The sequence below is a fragment of the Canis aureus genome, chromosome 27 (assembly GCF_053574225.1).
Source record: "Canis aureus isolate CA01 chromosome 27, VMU_Caureus_v.1.0, whole genome shotgun sequence".
NCBI lineage: Eukaryota > Metazoa > Chordata > Mammalia > Carnivora > Canidae > Canis > Canis aureus.
The window spans coordinates 47311567-47337095 of record NC_135637.1 but is presented as its reverse complement, the minus strand read 5'-3'; the positions used below and the strand labels follow the sequence as shown (position 1 = coordinate 47337095).

The window sequence follows — 25529 nt, the reverse complement described above, 5'->3', positions numbered from 1 at the left end:
GAAGAGACTGTCTTTCTTCCAGTGGATAGTCTTTCCTCCTTTACCGAATATTAGTTGACCATAAAGTTCAGGGTCCACTTCTGGATTCTCTATTCTGTTCCACTGATCTATGTGTCTGTTTTTGTGCCAGTACCACACTGTCTTGATGACCACAGCTTTGTAGTACAACCTGAAATCTGGCATTGTGATGCCCCCAGCTATGGTTTTCTTTTTTAAAATTCCCCTGGCTATTCGGGGTCTTTTCTGATTCCACACAAATCTTAAAATAATTTGTTCTAACTCTCTGAAGAAAGTCCATGGTATTTTGATAGGGATTGCATTAAACGTGTATATTGCCCTGGGTAACATTGACATTTTCACAATATTAATTCTGCCAATCCATGAGCATGGAATATTTTTCCATCTGTTTGTGTCTTCCTCAATTTCTTTCAGAAGTGTTCTATAGTTTTGAGGGTATAGATCCTTTACATCTTTGGTTAGGTTTATTCCTAGGTATCTTATGCTTTTGGGTGCAATTGTAAATGGGATTGACTCCTTAATTTCTCTTTCTTCAGTCTCATTGTTAGTGTATAGAAATGCCACTGACTTCTGGGCATTGATTTTGTATCCTGCCACGCTACCGAATTGCTGTATGAGTTCTAGCAATCTTGGGGTGGAGACTTTTGGGTTTTCTATGTAGAGTATCATGTCATCGGCAAAGAGGGAGAGTTTGACTTCTTCTTTGCCAATTTGAATGCCTTTAATGTCTTTTTGTTGTCTGATTGCTGAGGCTAGGACTTCCAGTACTATGTTGAACAGCAGTGGTGAGAGTGGACATCCCTGTCTTGTTCCTGATCTTAGGGGAAAGGCTCCCAGTGCTTCCCCATTGAGAATGATATTTGCTGTGGGCTTTTCATAGATGGCTTTTAAGATGTCGAGGAATGTTCCCTCTATCCCTACACTCTGAAGAGTTTTGATCAGGAATGGATGCTGTATTTTGTCAAATGCTTTCTCTGCATCCAATGAGAGGATCATATGGTTCTTGGTTTTTCTCTTGCTGATATGATGAATCACATTGATTGTTTTACGGGTGTTGAACCAGCTTGTGTCCCAGGGATAAATCCTACTTGGTCATGGTGAATAATTTTTTTAATGTACTGTTGGATCCTATTGGCCAGTATCTTGTTGAGAATTTTTGCATCCATGTTCATCAGGGATATTGGTCTGTAATTCTCCTTTTTGGTGGGGTCTTTGTCTGGTTTTGGAATTAAGGTGATGCTGGCCTCATAGAACGAATTTGGAAGTACTCCATCTCTTTCTATCTTTCCAAACAGCTTTAGGAGAATAGGTATGGTTTCTTCTTTAAACGTTTGATAAAATTCCCCTGGGAAGCCATCTGGCCCTGGACTCTTGTGTCTTGGGAGGTTTCTGATGACTGCTTCAATTTCCTCCCTGGTTATTGGCCTGTTCAGGTTTTCTATTTCTTCCTGTTCCAGTTTTGGTAGTTTGTGGCTTTCCAGGAATGCGTCCATTTCTTCTAGATTGCCTAATTTATTGGCGTATAGCTGTTCATAATATGTTTTTAAAATCGTTTGTATTTCCTTGGTGTTGGTAGTGATCTCTCCTTTCTCATTCATGATTTTATTAATTTGAGTCTTCTCTCTCTTCTTTTTAATAAGGCTGGCTAATGGTTTATCTATCTTGTTAATTCTTTCAAAGAACCAACTCCTGGTTTTGTTGATCTGTTCCACAGTTCTTCTGGTCTCGATTTCGTTGAGTTCTGCTCGAATCTTTATTAACTCCCTTCTTCTCTTGGGTGTAGGATCTATTTGCTGTTTTTTCTCTAGCTCCTTTATGTGTAAGGTTAGCTTTTGTATTTGAGTTCTTTCCAGTTTTTGAATGGATGCTTGTATTGCGATGTATTTCCCCCTTAGGACTGCTTTTGCTGCATCCCAAAGATTTTGAACGGTTGTATCTTCATTCTCATTAGTTTCCATGAATCTTTTTAATTCTTCCTTAATTTCCTGGTTGACCCTTTTATCTTTTAGCAGGATGGTCCTTAACCGGAGGTTTTCTTTCTTCACTCATGAAGCATCAGGTTAATTTCAGGTCACTTATATTCTTTCCACGGCCTAAACCCTCCTTTCTTCCTAGGCTTCCTAGGCTTTCTTCCTACACTTCCTAGGGAAGTGTAGCCCCATCCCATTACCCTCCAAGGCCACCCAGGCTACAGAGCAGATCTTTGTGCTGTGACAGAGATTTTCTAGACCCGTGCTGTCTGATGTGAAAGCCATGAGACACATGTGACAACAGACCACTTGAAATGTGGCTCATGGGACTAACTCAATTTTTAGTTTTATTTAATTTCAATTAATTTCAATTAATAGCTACATGTAGCTACATGCTACATTTTTGGACAGTACAAAACTAGAATCTATAGAAGTCAGAGACAGGAAACATTCATTCGTAATCTCACCAAGCTATGAAATCCACTCCTATGATGCTATTATGGCGTTGGCAAGAAAACTGAGAAATATAATATGTCCCTTTTTAAGGAACAGTGAATATTGGCAATTATTGGCCAATCTCACTTTTGTATAAAGATATTTATTTATTTATTTATTCATTCATTCATTCATGAGAGACAGAGAGAGAGAGAGAGAGAGAGGCGCAGAAGCAGGCTCCATGCCAGGAGCCCGACACGGGACTCAATCCCAGAACTCCAGGATCACGCCCTGGGCCAAAGGCAGTTGCCAAACCGCTGAGCCACCCAGGGATCCCCTCACTTTTGAAGCTGGATGTAAAAGTCCTAAACAATGAAACACTGACAAATCGTTCTCTTAAAAAGATGATCATGTATGATTGATACCAGGAATGCAAGAAGGGTTAATGTCATTAATTATTTAACTGTGTCAATGGCGACAGGAAAATCAAGTAAGGGATAGGAAGAAAATTCCTGAACCTGATATTTAGTAGTGGTGTTCTATATACACTGCCTTTAAAGTCAAATAAGAGCCACCATTCACATCCTGCACACCTGATGCACCCTGCACGTCCAATTCAGGGAGTGTCACTGATCCAGGGCCCACCCTGTTGCCCACAAGAATCCCTGGCAGCCTGGAGCAAGGGCCACACCTCACATGTGTTGCTCTGCACCAAGGACTGCGTGCAACAGACTAGCTCCTGGGAGACACTTTGGTTTGAGGACTTGCCAAGGACTTTGCTGAACCTGCTTGAGAGTGCCTGGTGGATCTGGCACACTTCCACCTCACCTTGCCTCCCTAATTGCCTCATCGCCTATGTCCATCTGTAGCTCTCCAAGCCTTCCTTGGCTCCTTCCTCATTTTCCTTCATAGACAACTCCCCTAGTAAAATCCTTGCACATTTTCCTATCTTAGCATCTGGTTCCTGTGGGGCCTGGACTAACTCAGATGTCATATCGCCGCTTCTATTCAACACTGTACTGGACATCCTGTCACACTTTTACAAGGAAAAAGGTTGTATGAGAACAGGAAAAGAAGAAACAAAAGTGCTAATAAATGTAGATCATATGACTCTTTACACAGGAAATCCAAGACAATCCTAGACAAACCTACAGAATAATAGAGTTCAGCCAGGTTGTGTCACATAAGATTGACATATAGACATCAGTGGTGCTAGTATGTATCAGTAACAACCATTGGAAAAATGTAATCGTCATGATTATAAGGTCCCAATCACAAGTGTACTGGATGGTCCTTAATAAAAGCAACAACAACAACAACAACAACAACAAAATAAATAAATAAATAAATAAATAAATAAATAAATAAAAGCAACAAATGTTTCTCAAGATGTCTTTAAAAGATTTCAAAATTTTGGACCAGAGTATATATAACGTGACAATCACTTAAATTGACTTTTAACTTTCTTATAAGTTTTAGATAATAACAACCATAACACACAGATTGTTAAGACAGCAAAAGGACACTGCTGGGGGGCTGCATGGTGGTGCAGTCAGTTGAGCGTCCAACTCTTGGTTTCTCCCAGGGGTTGTGGGATTGAGCCCTGCAGAGGGCTCCAGGCTCTGCGCTCTGCATATAGTTTGCTTGAGACCCTCTTTCCCTCTTCTTCTGCCCCTCCCCACCACCCTCTTGGGCTCTCATAAATAAATAAATAAATAAATAAATAAATAAAGTAATTAAAAAAGTACACTGTTGGGAGAAATAAAATTTTTTTTTGGGGGGGGAGAAATAATTAAATAAAATCTCCTGTCAGGGGATCCCTGGGTGGCTCAGCGGTTTAGCACCTGCCTTTGGCCCAGGGCGGGATCCTGGAGTCCCGGGATCGAGTCCCACGTCAGGTTCCCAGCATGGAGCCTGCTTCTCCCTCCTCCTGTGTCTCTGCCTCTCTCTCTCTCTCTGTCTATCATAAATAAATAACTCTTTAAAAAAAATCTCCTGTCAACCCAGTACAACCCCTTCACAAAATGTAGACAAGAATGAAAGTTTTGTTATTAAGCATTAAACCAGACCATGATGCATATCACAGGCATTCAGCTAAAGAAATTGGAATGATAAAGAAATCTCACCCTTTTAGATAGCTAGGCAGAAACAATCCATTACATACATACAACTGTCTTAGTCCAAAGGAAAAATTAAAACTTGGAGCCAAGTGCTTGGACAAAACTTCCACAGAGTTAGGGAGACAGAACCCCACACTCCTCTGTGTTCACCTTTCACAGAGGTGGCTCCAGAAAGACACACCTAGAATGCAAAACTGGCAAAAGGCTTGTTCAGCTTTTTAAAAGATTACATATGTGTGAAAAGAACAAAGAAGATTAGGATCACAAATTTTCAAAAGGAAATGCTGGAAAGAAAAGCAGGGGAAGAAAGTGTTCTTTCCCTTTTGGCACGAGGGACACATCAAAGTTCTTGAGACTAAAGCAAAGTTATTTGTTTTGTATATTTTGTAATTGGAGTTCAATTTGCCAACATATAGTATAACATCCAGTGCTCATCCCGTCAAGCGCCCCCCTCTGTGCCCATCACCCAGTCCCCCCGTCCCCCCGCCCCTTCCACTACCCCTTGTTTGTTTCCCAGAGTTAGGTGTCTCTCATGTGCTGTCACCCTCTATGATATTTCCCACTCATTTTCTCTCCTTTCCCCTATAATCCCTTTCACTATTTTTTATATTTCCCGAATGAATGAAACCATATAACGTTTGTCCTTCTCCAAATGACTTACTTCACTCAGTGTAATACCCTCCAGTTCTATTCATGTTGAAGCAAATGGTGAGTATTCATTGTTTCTAATGGCTGAGTAATATTCCATTGTATACATAGACCACGTCTTCTTTATCCATTCGTCTGTCGATGGACACCGAGGCTCCTGCCACAGTTTGGCTATTGTGGACATTGCTGTAAAGTAAAGTTTTTAGTTAGAGGCAAATTCATAGTCAGATTCTTCAATTACTAAAGAACACCGAACATATAAACTCTACAATTCATTTAATAAGAATAAAATCAACCACAAAGGCAGCAGAAGAAAGGGCATAATTACGAGCACTTGAAGATAAAATAATTAGCAGAAAAACAGCATTAGGAGAAAAATAGGCAGACTGTAAAGAAGAGAAAAAGAACTAATCAGAATTAGAAATGGCAAAGTGACTATACCTATGGACACGGATCATATCATGAGAACCAAGAGAAACAAAGACAGAACGAGCAGCACTATCAGTATTTTGTTGATGTTTGAATTAGGACCAGCATACACACTATCAACATTGGGAAAGCTGCGGCCAATGCAATATGACATGTAATGCTGGTGCTCTCAATAGCAATTAAAAGAAAAAGAGAAAAAAACCCATGTATTTCAGTGGAAAACTATGCATCCTTTATAATGTATACCCTTTTAGATTATCAGATTCTAGATTATCAGCTCAGATTCCTGTTCATTATCTTTGTGCGATTTTGTAACTCCTTGTATGTTGTAGGTAACTGATAGATATATAATTCTATCTAGCCTGGTAGTGACTTTCCGCTAATTTCCACCTGTGGAAAAGCAGTTTTATCTTTATTCATAATTCATCTCACCATCCCTTTATGTCATATAACTGCACTGTTTGGATTCTTCTTTTGAATTGGCTATAACATCTGCCTCATATATTCACTTTATAACTCTATATGAGAGTCATGATTCTACCTTTTTTACCAATAGAAAGCTAAAAGAAAAAAAAATTTTAAAGGCTAATATAATAAGAATATTTTTATTGATGTGACTGGATGGGAATGTTGAGTATATCCAGCAAGAACTGAATAGTAAATGTACAATGGCAAAGTAACTTAGACACATGAAAGAAACCACACCCTAACCAGGCTATCACTAGGGATGACATTAATAATAAATATGTGAAATAAAATTAAGAATAGCAAATTATTGATGTAATGGAATAAAATTAACAAAACTAAAGACTTGTCAATGGGCAGAAAGCAAATATTGAAAAGATATAAATTCTTAACTTATTGTTATAATCAGAATATTTTTGGTAATCTGTCTAAATAATTATAACTTTAATCTAGAAGAAACAACAAAATAAGAGAATGCTAAAAGATACTAACTTTACCAGATATTTGCATAAAGTAATATTGACCCAAGAACAAAAACCAACTGATGAACATAAGTAAAGGAAGCTCTCCCAAGAGCTCACTGTATTATTGAAGGATCTAGTCTTCAGGGGATCCCTGCATGGCTCAGGGGTTTGGCGCCTACCTTCAGCCCAGGGCGCCATCCTGGAGTCCCAGGATCGGGTCCCGCATCGGGCTCCCTGCAAAGAGCATGCTTCTCCCTCTGCCTGTGTCTCTGCCTCTCTCTCTGTCTATCATGAATAAATAAATAAAATCTTAAAAAAAAGAAGGATCTAGTCTTCAGTATCCAGATTGTTGACTACAGATAGCTAAGACAAAAAGACGAGCTTCTTTGGAGAAGATTCCAGTGAAAGGTGGCTCAGCAAAGTGAGGGAAACTGCCTGTCACAGTTAAGGTTTAGGCAGCAGGAGAATCTGGCAGCTAACTCTTCGTCCTCCAACCTCCACTCTCAGAGCTTTCCCACAAATCCAGCAGCAACAAACCCTCCGCAATGCTTCCCTGTCTCAGGGACACCTGGGTGGCTCAGGGGTTGAGCGCCTGCCTTGGGCCCAGGGCATGATCCCGGATTCCCCGGATCGAGTCCCACGTCGGGCTCCCTGCATGGAGCCTGCTTCTCCCTCTGCCTGTGTCTCTGCCTCTCTCTCTCCCCCCCCCACCCCGTGTCTCTCATGAATAAATAAAATCTTTAAAATAAAATGCTCCTCTCTTCACAAACATCGGATAGCTTTGAGAGAGATGAATTTGTAAGATGCGGGCAGCCCCGGTGGCGCAGCGGTTTGGCGCCGCCTGCAGCCTGGGGTGTGATCCTGGAAGCCCGGGATCGAGTCCCGCGTCGGGCACCCTGCATGGAGCCTGCTTCTCCCTCTCCCTCTGCCTGTGTCTCTGCCTCTCTCTCTGTGTCTATGAATAAATAAATAAAATCTTTAAAAAAAAAAAAGAATTTGTAAGATGCATCACATAGGAAAGAAAAAAATCCACTACCAATAAAACACCCAGTGAGGGTAAGGCCCATACTGATTACTGAGATGCCAATCCCTGATGTATCCATGATACACAATGAATAGGACTTTTTGGTAGGTGGACGTATAGCGTGAAAAAATAATTTTCTAGAGGGACACCTGGGTGGCTCAGCCGTTGAGTGCCTGCCTTCGGCCCAGGGCGTGATCCTGGAATCCTTGGTTCGAGTCCCACATTGGGCTCCCGGCATGGAGCCTGCTTCTCCCTCTCCCTCTGCCTGTGTCTCTGCCTCTCTCTCTGTGTGTCTCTCATGAATAAATAAATAAAGTCTTTAAAAAATAATAAATAAAGTATGTTAATTTCATTCATAAAAAAGTCTTTAAACACAGGCTAAACAACATTGGTTGGGGCTTAAGAATGCATTTATTTCAGGAATAGTTTCTGCTTGGGCATAACTGATAACATTCAAAAGGCAGAAAGTGATTTTTCCGTACAAATTATTATAACTCTAAAGTACCAAAGGGCATTCTGGAGATACTAAGACATTTGGGGATAAAAAACATATGTAGTTTCCATAGCTTGGCTTTATTCCTGAAAGACTCCCTCATCCTTTTGACAACAGAAATATCCCCCGCTCGCTAAGGCCAGTTGTATATCAAATACTCCCATATACAAAGACTGGCCCCATCCCCATCCACCAATTTTCCAGTGATAAGAGAAGCTACAGGAGACAGCAGGAAGCAGACCAATAGGGAGATCTCTCAGGAACTCCAATTTGCTTCGCTGGAATTTTCTTAACCGTCCAAATACGTCTTTTGCCAAAGAGCCATAGTTGTCAATAGCAGTCAGGGAATAAATGACGCCAGGGGCAACACAGTTGCTCCTTACTCCGTTCTGGCCTATTCTACAGCCAAGGATTTGGTGAGATTGTAAACACCTGCTCTGGCAGCTGCACTATACACAAGTCCTGGAAATCCATTTTAAACAAGGATAATATTATTCAGAATGGATCCTCCATGCTCTTTCATCCAGGAGTTGTAAACTGCTCTCCACATGTAGAAGGTGCTCATCAATTTGGTTTCGATCACAGCATGCCATCCCTTTGCACTGATGTGTTTTGCAGGAGACCTGAACTGACCGACCTCCTCCATTGTTTACAAAAAATTGATCTTACCATAAATATCTAAGGTGGATTTGACCAAATTGTTCACCGCCTTTTCTTTGCAGATGTTGCATTTTATGGGAGTGACCTGAGCCTGGTGGGCTCAGTTCATCTGCAGTAGATTTTAGTCAATCAAAGTTACGTGACGCAATGACCACATTACACCCCAGCTGCAAGATCTTGGTCATGATGGCCTTTCTGATACCTGTGTCCCCTCTGGTGATGATGGCCAGTTGGTCTTGCAGCAAGCCAGCAACCAGCCAGCTCTTGCCCTTGTCCCAAGTGCCCATCTCCACCAAGCATCTGAGTCTTAGGAGTGCTAAAGTCACTTACATGGTAAAAAAAAAAAAAAAAAAAAAAAAATAATAATAATAATAATAATATTTTTTACTTTATTTATTCTTGAGAGACACATACACAGAGAGGCAGAGACATAGGCAGAGGGAGAAGCAGGCTTCCTGTAAGGAACCCAATGTGGGACTCCATCTCTGACCCCGGGATCATGCCGTGACCCGAAGGCAGAAGACACTCCACTCCTGAGCCATCCGGGTGTCCCTACAGGAAAATTTTTATGTTTAAAAAAAAAATCAATAGCCTGTCTAAATTATCTCATTTTATTAAAAATAGATTATCATTTTAAATACTGATATTCCGTCAGAAGTCTCTTATTGACAGTTATTTTGAATTTCAAACTATAAATAACCCAGAAATAAATTTTGTTAAATGCCTTTATCCAAATTTCAGGTTATTGAGTATATGCTTCCTTTACATCTTTTTCTCCTTTATGGAGATGATCATGTGGGATCTCTTCCTCTCTTTTGTGTCAATATGGTGAGGTTTGGTTTTGTCTTTTTTAAAGACTTTATTTATTCATGTCAGAGAGAGAGAGAGAGAGAGAGAGAGTGACAGGCGGAGGGAGAAGCAGGCTCCACGCAGGGAGCCCGATACGGGTTCGATCCTGGGTCTCCAGGATCAAGCCCTGGGCCGAAGGCAGGCGCTAAACTGCTGAGCCACCCAGAGATCCCCAATATGGTGGGTTTTATTAAAAGATTTCCTCATATTGGACTATCCTTGCATTTCTAGTATTTCTCACTTAGTCACATGCTATTATGACTATCAATGCCATTGCACCAGTATTTATCAATGAGATTCGTCTGTAATTTTCTTTTAGAGACCGTTTTGTGAATTTGTGTTTGGGATTTTTTTTTTTAGTGAAATAGCTCTGTCAATTTTGATCTGTGTTGGACTTTGACTTGAATCTAGTGTGGTCTGGAGTGAATGAGCTGGCTGAATGACAGACCCTATCCTGTGATAGGTGGAAAGAGGATACTTCCGTGAAAAACTATGCATTGCTCATATCTTACTTGTTCAGTCTAGTCTTCACTATTTCCTAGTCTTTCATGGTTTTTAAGCTACTTCAGAAGACAAGTGATAGCAATGCAAAATAATTCTTGTCTCTGGACATGTACATTCTGTCCTATTCAATTGACTTCTCCTCACTAGCCGGTTAAATAAATCTTTAACACTTGTTCGTTTTTGTATCTGCATGAATCATGATTTTATCATTTTTAAATAATCTATTTTTATTGTAAAAATATATTTATATTATGTATATTTATGTAAAATATACATAAAATTGCCATCTTAACCATTTTTTAAAATATGCGGGTCAGTGGCATTAAGCACATTATTGTGCACCCATCACCACCATCCATCCCCAGAACTCTTTCATCCTACTAAATTGAAATTGTACCCAGTAAATAATAACCCTCCATTCCTCTATCACCTAAGCTCCTGGGAAACCACCCTTCAACTTTCTGTCTTTATAAATTGGACCGCTCTACGTATCTTTGTAAGTGTGCTAGGAGGAAACACTTCCTACCAATTCAGATGCAGTGATCTAGAGACTATTAATTAACTGACAGATTTGGGATCCCTGGGTGGCGCAGTGGTTTGGCGCCTGCCTTTGGCCCAGGGCGTGATCCTGGAGACCCGGGATCGAATCCCACGTCAGGCTCCCGGTGCATGGAGCCTGCTTCTCCCTCTGCCTGTGTCTCTGCGTCTCTCTCTCTCACTGTGTGCCTATCATAAATAAATAAAAAAATTAAAAAAAAATTAACTGACAGATTTACAGGAGAAAAGACAAGATTAATTTACACACTCACGCAGGAGCATTCAGATGAAGAGGCTCCCTAAAGAGCTGGAGATAGACGTTTATATACCAACTGAACAGGGGAAAGCGATGGAAAGCAAAGAAAGAGCTTCTCTGGAAAAGACTAAGGAGCTTTTAGGAAAACAAATGGAAAGTATGATATTGTCATGTTTGCCACTTCTCAGATGCAAGTGGTCCAGGCTGAGAGTGAAACTACCCCAAAGAGGGATTTATGGCAGCTTCTCTCTCAGAAGGATAAGCCTTTAGTCAGATACATGAGACCCAGAAAGGCTTCTGCATTTGCTGTGTCATAAATGACTTCAGTTTAAAATAACCTTGCTCCAACTCAAGGGGTATAAGTGGATCCATACAAGTGGAATCATATAGTATTTGTCCTTCAGTGACTGGCTTATTTCATTTAGCATAATGTCCCCAAGCTTCATCCATGCTTACAATGTGTTAGGAATTACCTTCCTTTTAAAGACTGAAATAAAATTCTGCTGTACTTATATATTACATCGTGTTTATCCGTTCATCCATTGATGGACACTTGAGTTCCTTCCGCCTCTTAACTATTGTGAATAAATGTGCTTATGAATACAGCTATACAAATTCTTCAAGACCCTCCTTTCAATTCTTTGGGGTATATACCCAGAAGTAAAATTGCTGGATATATATTTTTTAAGATCTTATTTATTTATTCATGAGAGACACACACAGAGAGAGAGAGAGAGAGAGAGAGAGAGAGAGAGAGAGGCAGAGACACAGGCAGAGGGAGAAGCAGGCTCCATGCACCGGGAGCCCGATGTGGGATTCGATCCCGGGTCTCCAGGATCGCGCCCTGGGCCAAAGGCAGGCGCCAAACCGCTGCGCCACCCATGGATCCCCCAAAAGGTTTTAATATTTAATTGTAAAGGTGGGCAATAAATCTAAATTGTGGTATCATTATGATTTTTTCTTTTTTAAAGAGTTTACTTATTTCTTTTAGAGAGAGAGAACACAAGTTGAGGAGGGAGAGGGACAAGCAGTCTCTGCACTGAATGTGGAGCCTGATGTGGGATTTGACCTCATGACCCTGAGATCATGCTCTGAGTCAAAATCAAGAGTTGGATGCTCAACCGAGACACCCAGGTGCTCCTCATTGTGATTCTTAAAACGAGAGATACACAGTGACTTATTTTTCATGGCAAATATTTTTAGATCCATAAAGCTTTATGGTAATTATCCATGTGTTATTTGTTTTGGTCATGCTGTCAAATTTGTAATAAAGCTTCTTAACCCAAAGGAAAAATAAAGTTATGTGTAGCAAAAAAATTTTTTCTCTCTGTAGTGTGTTTGAATCTATTAAGATATATATGCTCCAGGGGCATCTGGGAAGCTGTCAATTAAAATGTTTGCCTTTGGCTCAGGTCATTATGCCAGGGTCCTGGGATCAAGTCCCGTGTTGGGCCTGCCTGCTGCTCCCCCTACTATTCTTTCTCTGATTGATAGATAAATAGATAGATAAATAAATAATCTTTTTAAAACAGATATATATGCTCCAAACAAACCTTAAAGAAAAAACAGCAAAATGTTATTGTTTTCACTCTTCACACACTGCTATAAACATTCTCATTAGCTCACACAGTCCTTCCAGCTGGCTTACGTATACTTACTTCCCTTCGGCTTCAGGGATTGGGGGAATGGCTGGAAGTGCACACGAGGCTCTTTTTGTGATAAATTGTAAGCAGGCATACATTCAGCCAGAAGCCTTCCAGATTGGTCATATAAAAACATGGAGAGCAAAAAGAAAATGGAACTGAATGACTACCAAATTTCTACTCAGTACAGAACATTTTAGACTTACAACAGTAACTCTAAAAGCTCCCATTAAGCACGTTCAATATTAGTTTATAACCATTATCTCATTTAATCTTCACACACATACAATTTATGTGGTATATAGCATCTTAATTCCCATTTCAGAGCTGAGGAATGCTCTGCTTGAGGTCATGCAGCTAGTAATTGGAGCTAGGGGTTCTTAACATTGCATACTCTTTTCACCCTGGGGATGCTACTGAACTCAAAGGGCAGTTCTGAGGATTAGATGTGCTGAGGCACATTGTTTCCTTAGCCTCCTGCCTGCCATGGAGTAAGTAGTCATTATATGATCGCCATTAGTATTGAATCATTACTATTTAATATTAAATTATATTAATACAAATAAAACAATTAAGTTATTAATTGTGCATATCTGGGTCCTATGTATAGGTTTTCCAACCGTTTTATTCAATTCCTGTACTTCAAGATCATATAGCACACAAGTGAGAATATCTCCAACTTTGTGATTATAAATTAATAAAGGGTTAAGACTAGGAATACAGAAGTACTCACAGTTCAAATTTTAACTCACCATTTGTGAAATTGTGGGTCAGGATGATGTTGTAATAGGTAATAGGGCCATCCTAGTTGCTGGACAATGTTCTGGTCAGGAGTCCATCGGCAGCACTTTGGGATGGGTACTCCATTCTGGAGTCTGACTTTCAACACTTGCAGTCCAGAAATTCAACTTAGTCAGTCTATGGAAAATTACTGAGGCTCTTGGAAATTATTAAAATGAACCAAACTAACCAAATAAGTAATCTTTAAATCATATTATCAATTGTGTATATATAATTAGAGACATACCTCTCCTAGAAGGGGCTATTCTATCCCCTTATTGTCCTAGCAATGAGAACAAATTCTTGCTCACAGGTGGTCCATTGGAAATCACTTCCCTAACCAGAGTTAGGGAATCTCCCTAACCAGAGTTCTTCCTCCCCAAATCTCTCCCCTATTATGTGTTTTGTTTTCTGGTAGCAGTTATCACTACCTAAAATTATCTTACTTCCTCCTAGATTGTCTGCCTTCCTCCATTAGAATGGCAGGTTCTCTGATGTTTGTTCACTGCCATATCCCTAACTTCTAGAACAGAGCTTGATACATAGCAGGAACTCAATATATGCTTGAATGAATTAATGTCATCTGGAGGTTGTAAACCCAAGTTAGATGCAAGTCAACTTAAGCTTCTTTCCCTCAACAGGAAATAGTTGCCCTGTCACTGAACTGAGTTTAGGGACAGTCCTCAGAGATGGGTCGGCCCCCTCGGACTCAGACCCCAGAGCAGGTGGAACCTGGCCCAGCCCAGTGATCTGTGTGTCTGCTCTCTCAGCTGCCCTCCAAAGCCCTGGGATCGACTTGCCACACTCACTTGCACCCTGAGCCACAGCTTCTGGTATAAGCAGAAACCACGGAGCCTCCCAGTTTCTCTTATTCCTTTCTTCAGGTTCAAGGACCCCTAAGGCTCTGGGTCCCTAGGTGGTGTTCTGGACCTAAAGATATGGGCATCTGCTTATATCTAACTCTAACCTGTTGTGGCCCAATGATCTCCTCCCTGCAACAAAGAAGGACTGAGATATGTAGATTGAGAACTGTGATCCTTCTTGGTTGTTAAAATAACTTACAAGTTATTATGGTACTAATTTTGGGGAACAGCAATGGATACTGAGTTTGTGCTTAATGCTCATCGACTGTTCCCCTCCCATATTCCCATTAAATATGTTTGAGAACTCAAAAGGCTAACTCCCAAGACCACCCTGAAATAGAGTCCTCCAGTCTTGTTTCTTTTTTTTTTAAGATCTTATTTATTTGAGAGGGAGAGTATCTGCACACAGGAGTGGGGGGTAGAGGAGACGGGAGGGAGAGGGAGAAGCAGGCTCCCCGCCTGAGAGGCTGCAGCGCCTGGCATTCCAGTAGTGCTTTGTGTGGACTCAGGGGACCATTCCCCCGGTGACTTTGAAGGGAAGCCTTCTGAGAAGCTTGGGACCAGAAGAGTTCAGGTGCAAGAGGAATAGGGATGGTGTGGACCTTGAAGACCCTGATCCCATCATAGAATGTTGTGGTGTCCTGGGGGTCTCATGCAGGACTGGGGTGCCAAAGTAGCAGACACTCTGTTCAGCTTTGTCGGGGCACGATGGCACTGTGTATCCAGGCTCCAGCTCTTTCCTTTTTTTTTTTTCCAGCTGTTTTCTGAGAGCCACTTGTTATTGTCTTCTCCTCATAAAAGTGAGGGGAACTGATTCTTCAAGTTGGTTTTATAAGATCACTTGAACTACTTCTCAAATGACTGAATTCACAAGCCAGGTCACAGACTATCCTAGTTCAGGTAACAATGACCTGCAATGCACACGTAAACCTCTTATCCACCAAGTCCACTGCGTACTCCTAGCCACAGACTCTTTTACTCTGGACATCACCCTGATCCTGGGTGGCTAAATACATGTCCATCGTTTTCACCGGATTGTCCCGTCTTTTCATGGTTCTACTTCTGGTTTCTTCTGCATCCTGTTCTGTGCAGTTCCCTGCTGCTCTGGATCTATGCAGTCCCTTTAGGGGAATGTGCTGACCTCAAGATGCTCCTGGCACGAAGGTGGTAAGTGACAGCATCCAAAACCTGGTTCAAAGTTCATGCTATTCCATGATGTCACAGGAGCTGAGGCCTGTCTACACAGTGGCCTACTTCACAACTCCCATAAACAGCCTATATTCCATAAAACGCAGGGGTTGGTCACTATCAGGAGATTGGAATGAAACTTAAAATAACTCCACCAATCCAAATAGGAGGGGTCTGCCCTCAGTTTGTTTTGATCTTTTTTAATCTTTTTTAATAAAATCTTTATTTTATTTTATTTTTTATTTTTTTGAGAGAGACAGCATGACCAGAGGGTGAAGGGCAGAGGGAGAGGGAGAGGCAGAGAATCCCAAGCAGGCACCACACCCAGCTCGGTGCCTAACTAACATAAGATCTGATCTCACGACCCTGAGGTCATGACCTGAGCCAAAATCAAGAGGAGGGCACTTAACTGACTGAGCCACCCAGGTGTCCCTCAGTTTCTTTTTCTATTAACCCTTTAAGATAGAGATCTTTTGTATAAGTGAGCAGTAGGTAGAAGAATTGGTGGCACCAACAAAGACCAACAGGACTCACAGCAGGGTCGTCTGTCTTCAGTGGTGCTGGGAGCAGGTCTCTGCGGACTTAACACTCCCTGCATATCACGGGGAGATGGCCACCTATCGCTCAGGTCCTTAAAAATGTTTGTTAAATTCGTTTAGGCAGGGGTAGAAGTACTTTCTAGAAACTGAATTTAATAGCACCTGTCAGGGAGAAGAAAAGCCTATTGTTCAGATCGAAAAGGCTCACAGAGTCAGAAAGTCTGAGGAACTCAACAAAATAGCCTCTGATGTGCGGCACCATGGGGGGAAGGGTTCCAAGGTCCTGGGGGAGACAGGAGAACCGGAAGTCAGCATCTCTGTTGCCTGAGACCTCAGCCAGCTCACTCCTCCTGCCCCTTCCCCATCCTGGGCAAGTGGCGCCTCTAACAGTGAACCCAGGAAAGGAAAAGACAGCAGGAAAGGGAAAACAGGAATAGAAAAATGGAAGGAACAAACAGAATAAAAATAGTAAGATGAGAAGAATGTGGTTTTTTTCCTCGGATACCAAATATGTGTTGTTTTCCACACCAACCAATTCTGACACTAACTGGGTATCTAAAAATTCAATTTAATGACACCGCCTAGCTGGAGTTACCATCACATTCCACACAGGTTAAATGGCTCAGTCCCACAAGACTATGTGCACTTCAGATGCCAGATAGGAATGGGGGGGGTGCTCAGGCTACCTGTGCTTCTGCCAACTGCAAATGTGGGGGCTCCCCTGACCCCTCAGGTATGATTACGACTCACCTTAGGAATGCACTTTACTTACAATGACTGGTTATAAAGGATCTACCTCAGACACAGCCAAAGGGAAGTGATGCATAGGACACTGTAGAGGGTGGGTGCCACAGAACTTCCAGGGCTCCTCCAGGGTGCCACCCTACCAACACATCCATGTGCCCACCAACCAGAAACTCTCTAGAACTTGTTTTGAGGGGTTTTATGGAGGTTTCATTACACAGGCGTGATTGGCTGAATCAGTGGCCATGGTGATTGAGCTCAATCTCGGATGCCTCTCCCCTCCTAGAAGGTTAGGGATGAGGCTGAAAAATTTAACCCTCTCATCACCAAACCTTCACACAGGCAAAAATCTACATATACATTTGGATTTCCCAAAATGTAACTACTAATAACCTAATAGTCGATTAACACACATTTGGTATGTTACAAGTATTATATACTGTATTGTTAAAATAGAGCTAGAGAAAATAAAACCATTAAGAAAAATCACATTTATACTATTGTACTGTATCTGTCCAAAAAGAGAAAATCCACCCTTGCGTTAAGTGGACCTTTGCCGTTCAAACATGTTGTTCAAGAGCCCTGCTGTGGGGCACAGCTACAGCAGTGCTTAGAAAGAAATTAAGAGATAAGTGCTTAGGTAATAAATATACCATAGACAAAATGACCTTACTGGATGTGAACTCCATTCTGTGGGAGATTGACTAGCCTTCTCTTGAGGAATAGACACCCACCTATGAGCCTGGCTACTGGGTTCCTGAACTTTTCCCATAACTACCCAGAAGAGTTGCAGTAGGAATGACTGGACAGAGACAGAAACTGAAAGCTATGATTTTATGTGGCCAGAAACCCAACATAATCTTTGTACAAAGAGAAAAGAGAAGAAAAAATGGCATTGGCAGAAAAAGCAGGATTGTAGCACAGGATGGTCTTGATCCATTGACCATTGGGTTAGGGGTCCAGCACCCTTCTGCTACCTTTTCCTCTGTTGTAACAAAGATCCTTATTGTCGGGGCTATAGGGAAAAAACACTTACGGCATGCCTGTAGCACAGTGAAGGGGTTGATTCAAACTAATTGGAAGCCCAGGGTCCTTAAGCACTATAAAGCCATCATACCATGAGGGAGGCTCCTAACCCTGAGGGTGCTAACTGGAAAATTTTTGGAGAAAGAAATTTATACAGATGAGAAGAAATGTAGGAGAATCACTGAAGTGTATACTGAGTGTCTAGAGGAAGGAAGAAACCTGACAGTGAGGAACTGAAGCAAAGCTAAAATAAGGATCCACCACTTGATCCAATTGGAAATTCAAAATCTACTAAAAATTTCATATGATAACTGTGGGACCCAAGGAATTTAACAAAAATCCCCTACCCCTGGACAAGCAGAGCAGGGCTAACTCCATTTTGTGCTACATCCGCCATCTCATGTATGACCCCCACAAGACCTACTTATTGCACTCCCCCCACCCTAGTAAAGCCACTGAGCACACCCTTACTGGAAACGGGCTCATATAGGAATGCGGAACCCCTAAACCGCAAAGAATGTAAACCCCGCCTTTTGCTTGCCAATCCCGCGCGCCAATTCTGACCAGAGTGATAGGCTAGTTCAAATGGTCACTGTAGGGTAAACTGTAATTCAATTGGCCACCTGCGTGTGGACCGACATGACTGTGCAAGTCTGTGTGTGTTACAATCCCATTGGCCACTGGCCCCTATAAAACTGCTACGCCTCTTACCCTCGGGGTACAAGTCCCTGCTCCACTGTGTCGGGTATACTTGGCCCAAGCTCTAGTTTGCAAATAAACCCTCATGCGCTTGCATCGGTGTTGGCTTCTAGGTGGTTTCTCGGATACGCCATCTTGGGCACAATAACAAAAAGACACACATTGGCTTTGTGCCGCTATTAACACAGATTCTTTTTTTTTTTTTGATTCTTTAATATTTGCCTTAAATGTGTCAGTTGGTAAAGCTTCACAGCCTTAATCCTGAGGCTCAAGTTATAGTTGTATCTGGAGACCCCAAAAATTTAACCAAGGTACTCATTATAACCCTTTAGTAGAGTTACTGAATATGAAGTGGAGGACAAATAGGTAAGTTTTACCTTAATCATCCAAACTATTACTGTCCTGCGTAAATCTTCACAGTCATAGCACCCATTGCCTCAAAATATCCCACATTGGGTGAGAAAGCTCTGCCCAAGTGAGTAATAAATTAAAATTAAGACTTTGGGGGCAGCCCGGTGGCTCAGTGGTTTTGCACCGCATTGGACCCAGGGCATGATCCTGGAGACCTGGGATGGAGTCACACATCGGGCTCCCTGCACGGAGCCTGCTTCTCCCTCTGCCTGTGTCTCTACTGCTCTCTCTCTGTCTCTCTCTCTCTGTGTCTGTCATGAAAAAATAAATTTTAAAAATCTTAAAAATAAATAAAAGACTTTGGTAATTACAGGGGCACCTGGTTGGCTCACTTGGTAGAGCATGTATGTGACTCTTGATCTCAAGGTCATGAGTTCGGGCCTGATGCTGGGCATGGAGCTTACCTTAAAAATAATAATAATAAAAAAAGACTTTGGTAGTAACAAATTGGCTTGACAAAAGTGAATCCCCATGGATGCCCCTCATCTATTAAAACAGTTAATATAGCCCAGTGCAAAATAAAAATTAAAAATAAAATAGGACTTCCTTCGGGCACCTGGGTGGCTCAGTCAGTTCAGGGTCCGACTGTTATCTCAGCTCAGGTTTTGGTCTCAGGGTTCTGGGTCCAAGGCTGGTATTACGCCTTCCTTCAATGATTGAAACTTTGGGAAAACCTAATGATTGAAGAAGTGATTACCCCTACTACTGCTCCGTTTAAAAAGTTAAATTTGCCTATTAAACTTTGCCTGTTAATAAACTTGGAAAGAAGGCAGGCACCTCATGGTGGACTACTGCAACCTTAATTCTGAGGTCCCATTCCCTAAGGCTCCATTACCAAACATTATTGAAATTTCCAAGTCCATCCCATCAGTAACAAAGAAATATTCTGAGATTACAGATTTGGCTAATAAATTCTGTTCGTTGTGTATTTCAATGCCTCTCAGCCATAGTTTGTCTTCACCTCCCAAGGGATACAATACACCTTTACCCATGGGGGTACCTCATGGGTACCTCAACAGCTTTGGGATCCATCACATACAATCTTTGAGGGCAAGCCCTTAACTGGACCCAACTTTCTTGACACGCACAGGTATGACATTATATTGATGACATACCTCCTCCAAAGAGAGTCTTCTGACACACTCGTTATGAAGATATGAATCCCAGAGCTCACAAAAGGAGGATGGGTCCTCAATGTTCCATACACAATGCAAGTCCCACCACATCATTTTCAGTTAAAGTACCTGAAAATTATTTGGTAAACCGTCCCTGACACTGTCAAGAAACAGTTGTTAACCTTCTCAGCACAGAAGTCGAAAATCTTTTTGTCTTTTTGGGTTCTCAAAGGCAACATATTCCCTATTTACTAATTTTACTCAATTTGATTGATGCTGTTATTTGCAAATTGACCTCCATGGAATTGATGTAGGAACGAATTAGTGGCAGATGGGGGCCTAAGCAGGGAAAGATCAAGGAAAGGCCCCAGAGTCAGGCTCCTACCCATCCCAAGAAAACAGACATAAGACAGCAAAAACAGAAGAAATAAACGTGGCTCCCTAACTCCAAAATGCTAGGGACTATCCCCCCTTGCATGGCTACTAAGTAATCACAGAAACTCACCAGACTAAAAAGAAATAGGTCATTAAGATGTTTTCAATACAGTCCCTGCTCAAACCAAGACATCACAAGAATCGCAAGCTCATGGGCTACCTGACCAGGCTCACAGATATCCCAGATGTAGAGAAATATTATGGAGGAGGGATCAACCAGAGACAAAGGAACACCTTGCTCATGATATTTATAAGAACATCTTGTTATTACGATAGTTACAAATCCACCACTTTTGTTCTAAATATCCATCCAGATACTGACAAGAAATTTACCAAGTTCCCTGAGCAGTTTCCTATAAAAGACCATAAAAAGCCCTCAGTGGCACCCCTGTCAGGGGGGCCGTCTCAATTCTGAGAACTTTCTCTGCATGTCTGCTTAAAAAACTTCTATCACTTTGCTCACTCTGTGTCCTCTGTTCTAGATTCATTCCTTGACTCCTTGAGACAAGAACCAAGCTCTCCTGTATCATTTTGGTGCCCAAACCGGGGGCCACTCCCCTTAAAGGGTGAGTAAATGTGGATTCTATCCTTTCTTTCCTGGGTGACATCTCTCCCTTCGGTAACCGCTTCTTGTAACAAAAAGCAAAACCAGGTACTTGTCAGCCAGTTAAAGGCAGATAGCGAGGCTGCTGGTCTTAAAGACTCAGGTTGACAGGCTTCTGGAGAAAGGTTTGCTCAATCCCCCTTCCCTAAAGGAAGGGAATGTTGGCCTAAGCCTAACCAGCTCCACTTTCTGTTTTCTGGCTTTCTGCATTGGCTTTTCCCCCCGCCTGAGGGCCTTCGCTTATTGTGGGGTCATGCTTGCAAACGGGGCCCCAGGTACTGGAACAGAGAGAAGCAAGGGTGAGGCAGGAAACTTAACTGCAACTGATCATTGTGGAGTCCGAGAAAATTAAGGCCATTCACCTCAAGTTCAGCATTAGCACAAATACAGCCATCTCAGGCCCTGTGAAGAAGAGCTGAACTTTACCTTCCTTCAGTTAAGCCCCATATTAGAATGAGAACAAAGCTCAGAACGCCCTTGGCAGGAAGTCCCATATCAGAAAGACTACAGAGCTCAGAGAATCCCTTATCAGATCTTAAGAAACTCCCCCACCCTTTCCCCTCATATTGGAATGGGAAAAAAACATTCCTCCACCCCTTCTGAAAATTCCCTAGACCAGCCCATGAAAAACCCAGCTGTAACCCACTTCAGGGTCCAAGCTCCTGCTCTGTTGTGTGGAGTATACTTGGACCCACGCTCGAACTTGTAAATAAACCCTTGTGTACTTGCATCGGTGTTGGCTCCTTGGTGGTTTCTCGGATTCGCAATCTTGGGCACAACAATCATGATCGGCCTGACTCATCAGGCACCATGGGGCAAGGGATGCAAGTGAATTTATGTGACCAAAGGATGAGGTCTCCTGTAGGAGAGCCCAGGAACATAAGGTCATTTATAGGATTCCATGTTCATTGATTGGAAGAATTAATATTGTGAAAATGTCAATGATACCCAGGGCAATTGGCACATTTAATGAAATCCCTATCAAAATACCATGGACTTTCTTCAGAGAGTTGGCAAAAATCATCTTGACATTTGTGTGGAATCAGAAAAGACCCCAAATAGCCTGGGGAATATTGAAAAAGAAAACCAGAGCTGGGGGCATCACAATGCCAGATTGCAGGTTGTACTACCAAGCTGTGATCATCAAGACTGGGTGGTACTGGCACAAAAACAGACACATAGATCAATGGAACAGAATAGAGAATCCAGAAATTGTCCCTCAACTCTAGGGTCAACTAATATTCAACAAAGCAGGAAAGACAATCCACTGGAAAAAGGACAGTCTATTCAACCCAATGGTGCTGGGAAAATTGGACAGCCACGTGCAGAAGAATGAAACTAGACCATTCTCTTACACCACACACAAAGATGAACTCAAAATGGATGAAAGATCTAAATGTAAGACAAGATTCTATCAAAATCCTAGAGGAGAACACAGGCAACACAACACCTCTTTTGAACTTGGCCACGGCAACTTCTTGTAAGATACATCTATGAAGGCAAGGGAAACAAAAGGCAAAATGAACTATTGGGACTTCATCAAGATAAAAACCTTCTGCACAGCAAAAGAAACAGCAGAACTAAAAGACAACCCGCGGAGTGGGAGAAGATATTTGCAAATGACGTATCAGATAAAGGGCTAGTATCCAAAATCTATAAAGAACTTCTTAAACTCAACACCAAGGAAAAAAACAATCCAATCATGAAATGGGCAAAAGACGTGAACAGAAATCTAACAGAGTAAGACACAGGCATGGCTAACAAGCACGAGAGAAAATGCTCTGCATCACTGGCCATCAGGGAAATACAAATCAAAACCACAATGAAAAACAAAACAAAACAAAACAAAACCCCAATGAGGGCAGCCCCAATGCCTCAGCGGTTTAGCACCACTTTCTGCCCAGGGTGTGATCCTGGAGACCCGGATGGAGTCCCATGTCTTGTTCTGGCATAGAGCCTGCTTCTCCCTCTGCCTGTGTCTCTGCCTCTCTCTCTGTCTGTCATGAATAAATGAATAAACTCTTAAAACACACACACACACACACACACACACAATGAAATACCACCTCACACCAGTGAGAATGATGACAATTAACAGGACAGGAAACAACAAATGTGGGAGAGGCCGTGGAGAAAGTGGGACCCTCTTGCCCTGTTGGTGGGAATGTGAACTGGTACAGCCACTCCGGAAAACTGTGTGGAGGTTCCTCAAAGAGTTAAAAATAGACCTGCCCTACGACCCAGCAATTGTAGTGCTGGGGATTTACCCCAATGATACAGAGGCAGGGAAATGGCGGGATACCTGCACCTGGGTGTCCACCGAAAGATGGATGGATAAAGAAGATGTGGTCTATACATACAATGCAATATTACTCAGCCATTAGAAACAACAAATACCCACCCTTCGCTTTGATGTGGATAGAACTGGAGGGTATTAATTATGCTAAGTGAAGTCCATCTGAGAAAGACAATCATCATATGGTCTCATTCGTTTGGGGACTATAAAAATAGTGAAAGGCATTATAGGGGGAAGGAAGAGAAAACGAGTGGGAAATATCAGGGAAGGTGACAACACATGAGAAACTCTTAACTCTGGGAAATGAACAAGGGGTAGTGGAAGGGGAGGTGGGTGGGGGAACAGGGTGACTGGGTGATGAGCGCCGAGGGGGGCACTTGCTAGGAGGAGCACTGGGTGTTATGCTACATGCTGGCATATCAAACTACAATAAAAAAATATACAAAAAACCCCCCCAAAATAGGATTCCTTGCTAGCCTAAGGTTCATCTGGAGAGTGCACATAAGGACTGGCAATCCAGCACTCTGAACCTGCCTTTGCTTACCTCTGGTGGCCTTGGGGTCCCCAAGACAGGTTAAAGGATGGAGACCTGTGCAGCCCCGGGGACTCCGCCGTTTAGCCCCGCCTTCAGCCCAGGCCTGATCCAGGAGACCTGGGATTGAGTCCCAGGTCGGGCTCCCTGTAAGGAGCCTGCTTCTCCCTCTGCCTGTGTCTCTGCCGCTTTCTCTCTCTCTGTATGTGTGTCTTATGAATAAATAAATTAAGTCTTTAAAAAAAAACAAAAACAAAGGAGACTGGCCCTGGGGGTGACACCCTGGGAAGCCTCATCCACAAGCAGCACAGGCCTCCCGCTGAGAGACCATAGGTGTTCCACTTACTTCCTCAGCCTTCTAAAAGGAATATCACCGTTTAAATTATTAAGCTTCAGGGATCCCTGGGTGGTGCAGCGGTTTAGCACCTGCCTTTGGCCCAGAGCGCGATCCTGGAGACCCGGGATCGAATCCCACGCCGGGCTCCCGGTGCATGGAGCCTGCTTCTCCCTCTGCCTATGTCTCTGCCTCTCTCTCTCTCTCTCTCTCTCTCTCTCTGACTATCATAAATAAATAAAAATAAAAAAAATTATTAAGCTTCGCTAAGCTCTGGATTAGGACTCGGTTTTTCACAAGATCCAGAGGAAGCAGGATCATTTAGGTGGCAGACGGGTGAGAGTGGCTACTCCCGCTGGCCTCACCCCTCCTTATCCCAAGATGTCAGGCCACTCTATCACCTTGGATAGGCAGCAAAGGGGCACCTTGGTTTAGGTGAGAACTGACTTGTAGGGATGCCATCAGTGGTCACCTCTCTAGAACAGGTACAGGGCAGGAGATTCCTACGAGAATTTCGAGGTGGGAACCAATCAGCCTTTGCAGAGATGCTTGTGCACTGCATTCTGAAAAGTTGGGGAAATTGACCCACTGACACTGAAAAGGAAGTGTATGATGTTTTTCTGTTCCCAGGCTTGGCTTCAGGATCATCTGGAGGATGGAGAGACCTGGTCCCCCCTGAGGGAAGTATTGAAACAAAGCTATCTTGCAATTAGATTCATACTGTAAAAGGGGAGTTAAATGGTCCAAAGTCCCTTCTGTGCCTTACAAGAGCAGGCCGACTTCTGTAAATCTTGCAAAGAAAACACCTCCCTAGCCAAAGCAAAAGATCACAAGGGGCAAATGCTGATAACCTGCCCCCTGAGGCTCCCTCCCATCAAGAGGTACCTGTCAAACCTTCCTGCCGGCCTTACCCAGGCTTGCCTCAAACTGAGAAACCTCCCAATGAGAGGAAGGTGCACTAGCTATACCCATGAACTGACACGCGTAGTAGAATTGGCCCAAGTAAGGTACACGTGCCATTCTCTCTCCAAGACTTTATAAACAGATCAAGAGTGACTTGGGCAAATTTGTAGATAATCCTGACCACTATACTGAAGTCTGTCAAAATACAAGCCAAATGCTTGAATTTGATTGCAGAGATATAATGCTGATTCCTTTTTTTTTCTTAAGATTTTTAAATTTTTTTGTTTATGAGACACACACACACACACACACACACACACACACACACAGAGGGGGAGACCTAGGCAGAGGGAGAAGCAGGCTCCATTCAGGAAGCTGGATTCGGGACTCTATTCTGGAACCCTGGGATCACACCCTGAGCCAAAGGCAGACAGATGCTCAACAGCTTAGCCACCCAGGCATCCGGGCCTTTTACAAACTTAAACAAGCTTCATTAAAAGCTCCAGCTCTAATTTCCTGTAGGAAAAGAGTTTAACTTGTATGTT

The 25529-nt window shown here is 42.5% G+C and overlaps 1 long non-coding RNA gene and 1 pseudogene across 1 annotated transcript; both read right to left on the bottom strand.

The window, feature by feature from the left end:
* Positions 1-5047: 5047 nt before the first annotated feature.
* LOC144299360 (uncharacterized) lies at positions 5048-14205 on the bottom strand. Its single transcript, XR_013366110.1, has 3 exons — positions 13268-14205; positions 12531-12625; positions 5048-5377 (listed from the first exon to the last, which is right to left on the bottom strand). It is a non-coding gene; the product is annotated as an uncharacterized LOC144299360 (long non-coding RNA).
* Positions 7690-9048, bottom strand: LOC144299586 (peroxisomal trans-2-enoyl-CoA reductase pseudogene; annotated as a pseudogene).
* Positions 14206-25529: the final 11324 nt, after the last annotated feature.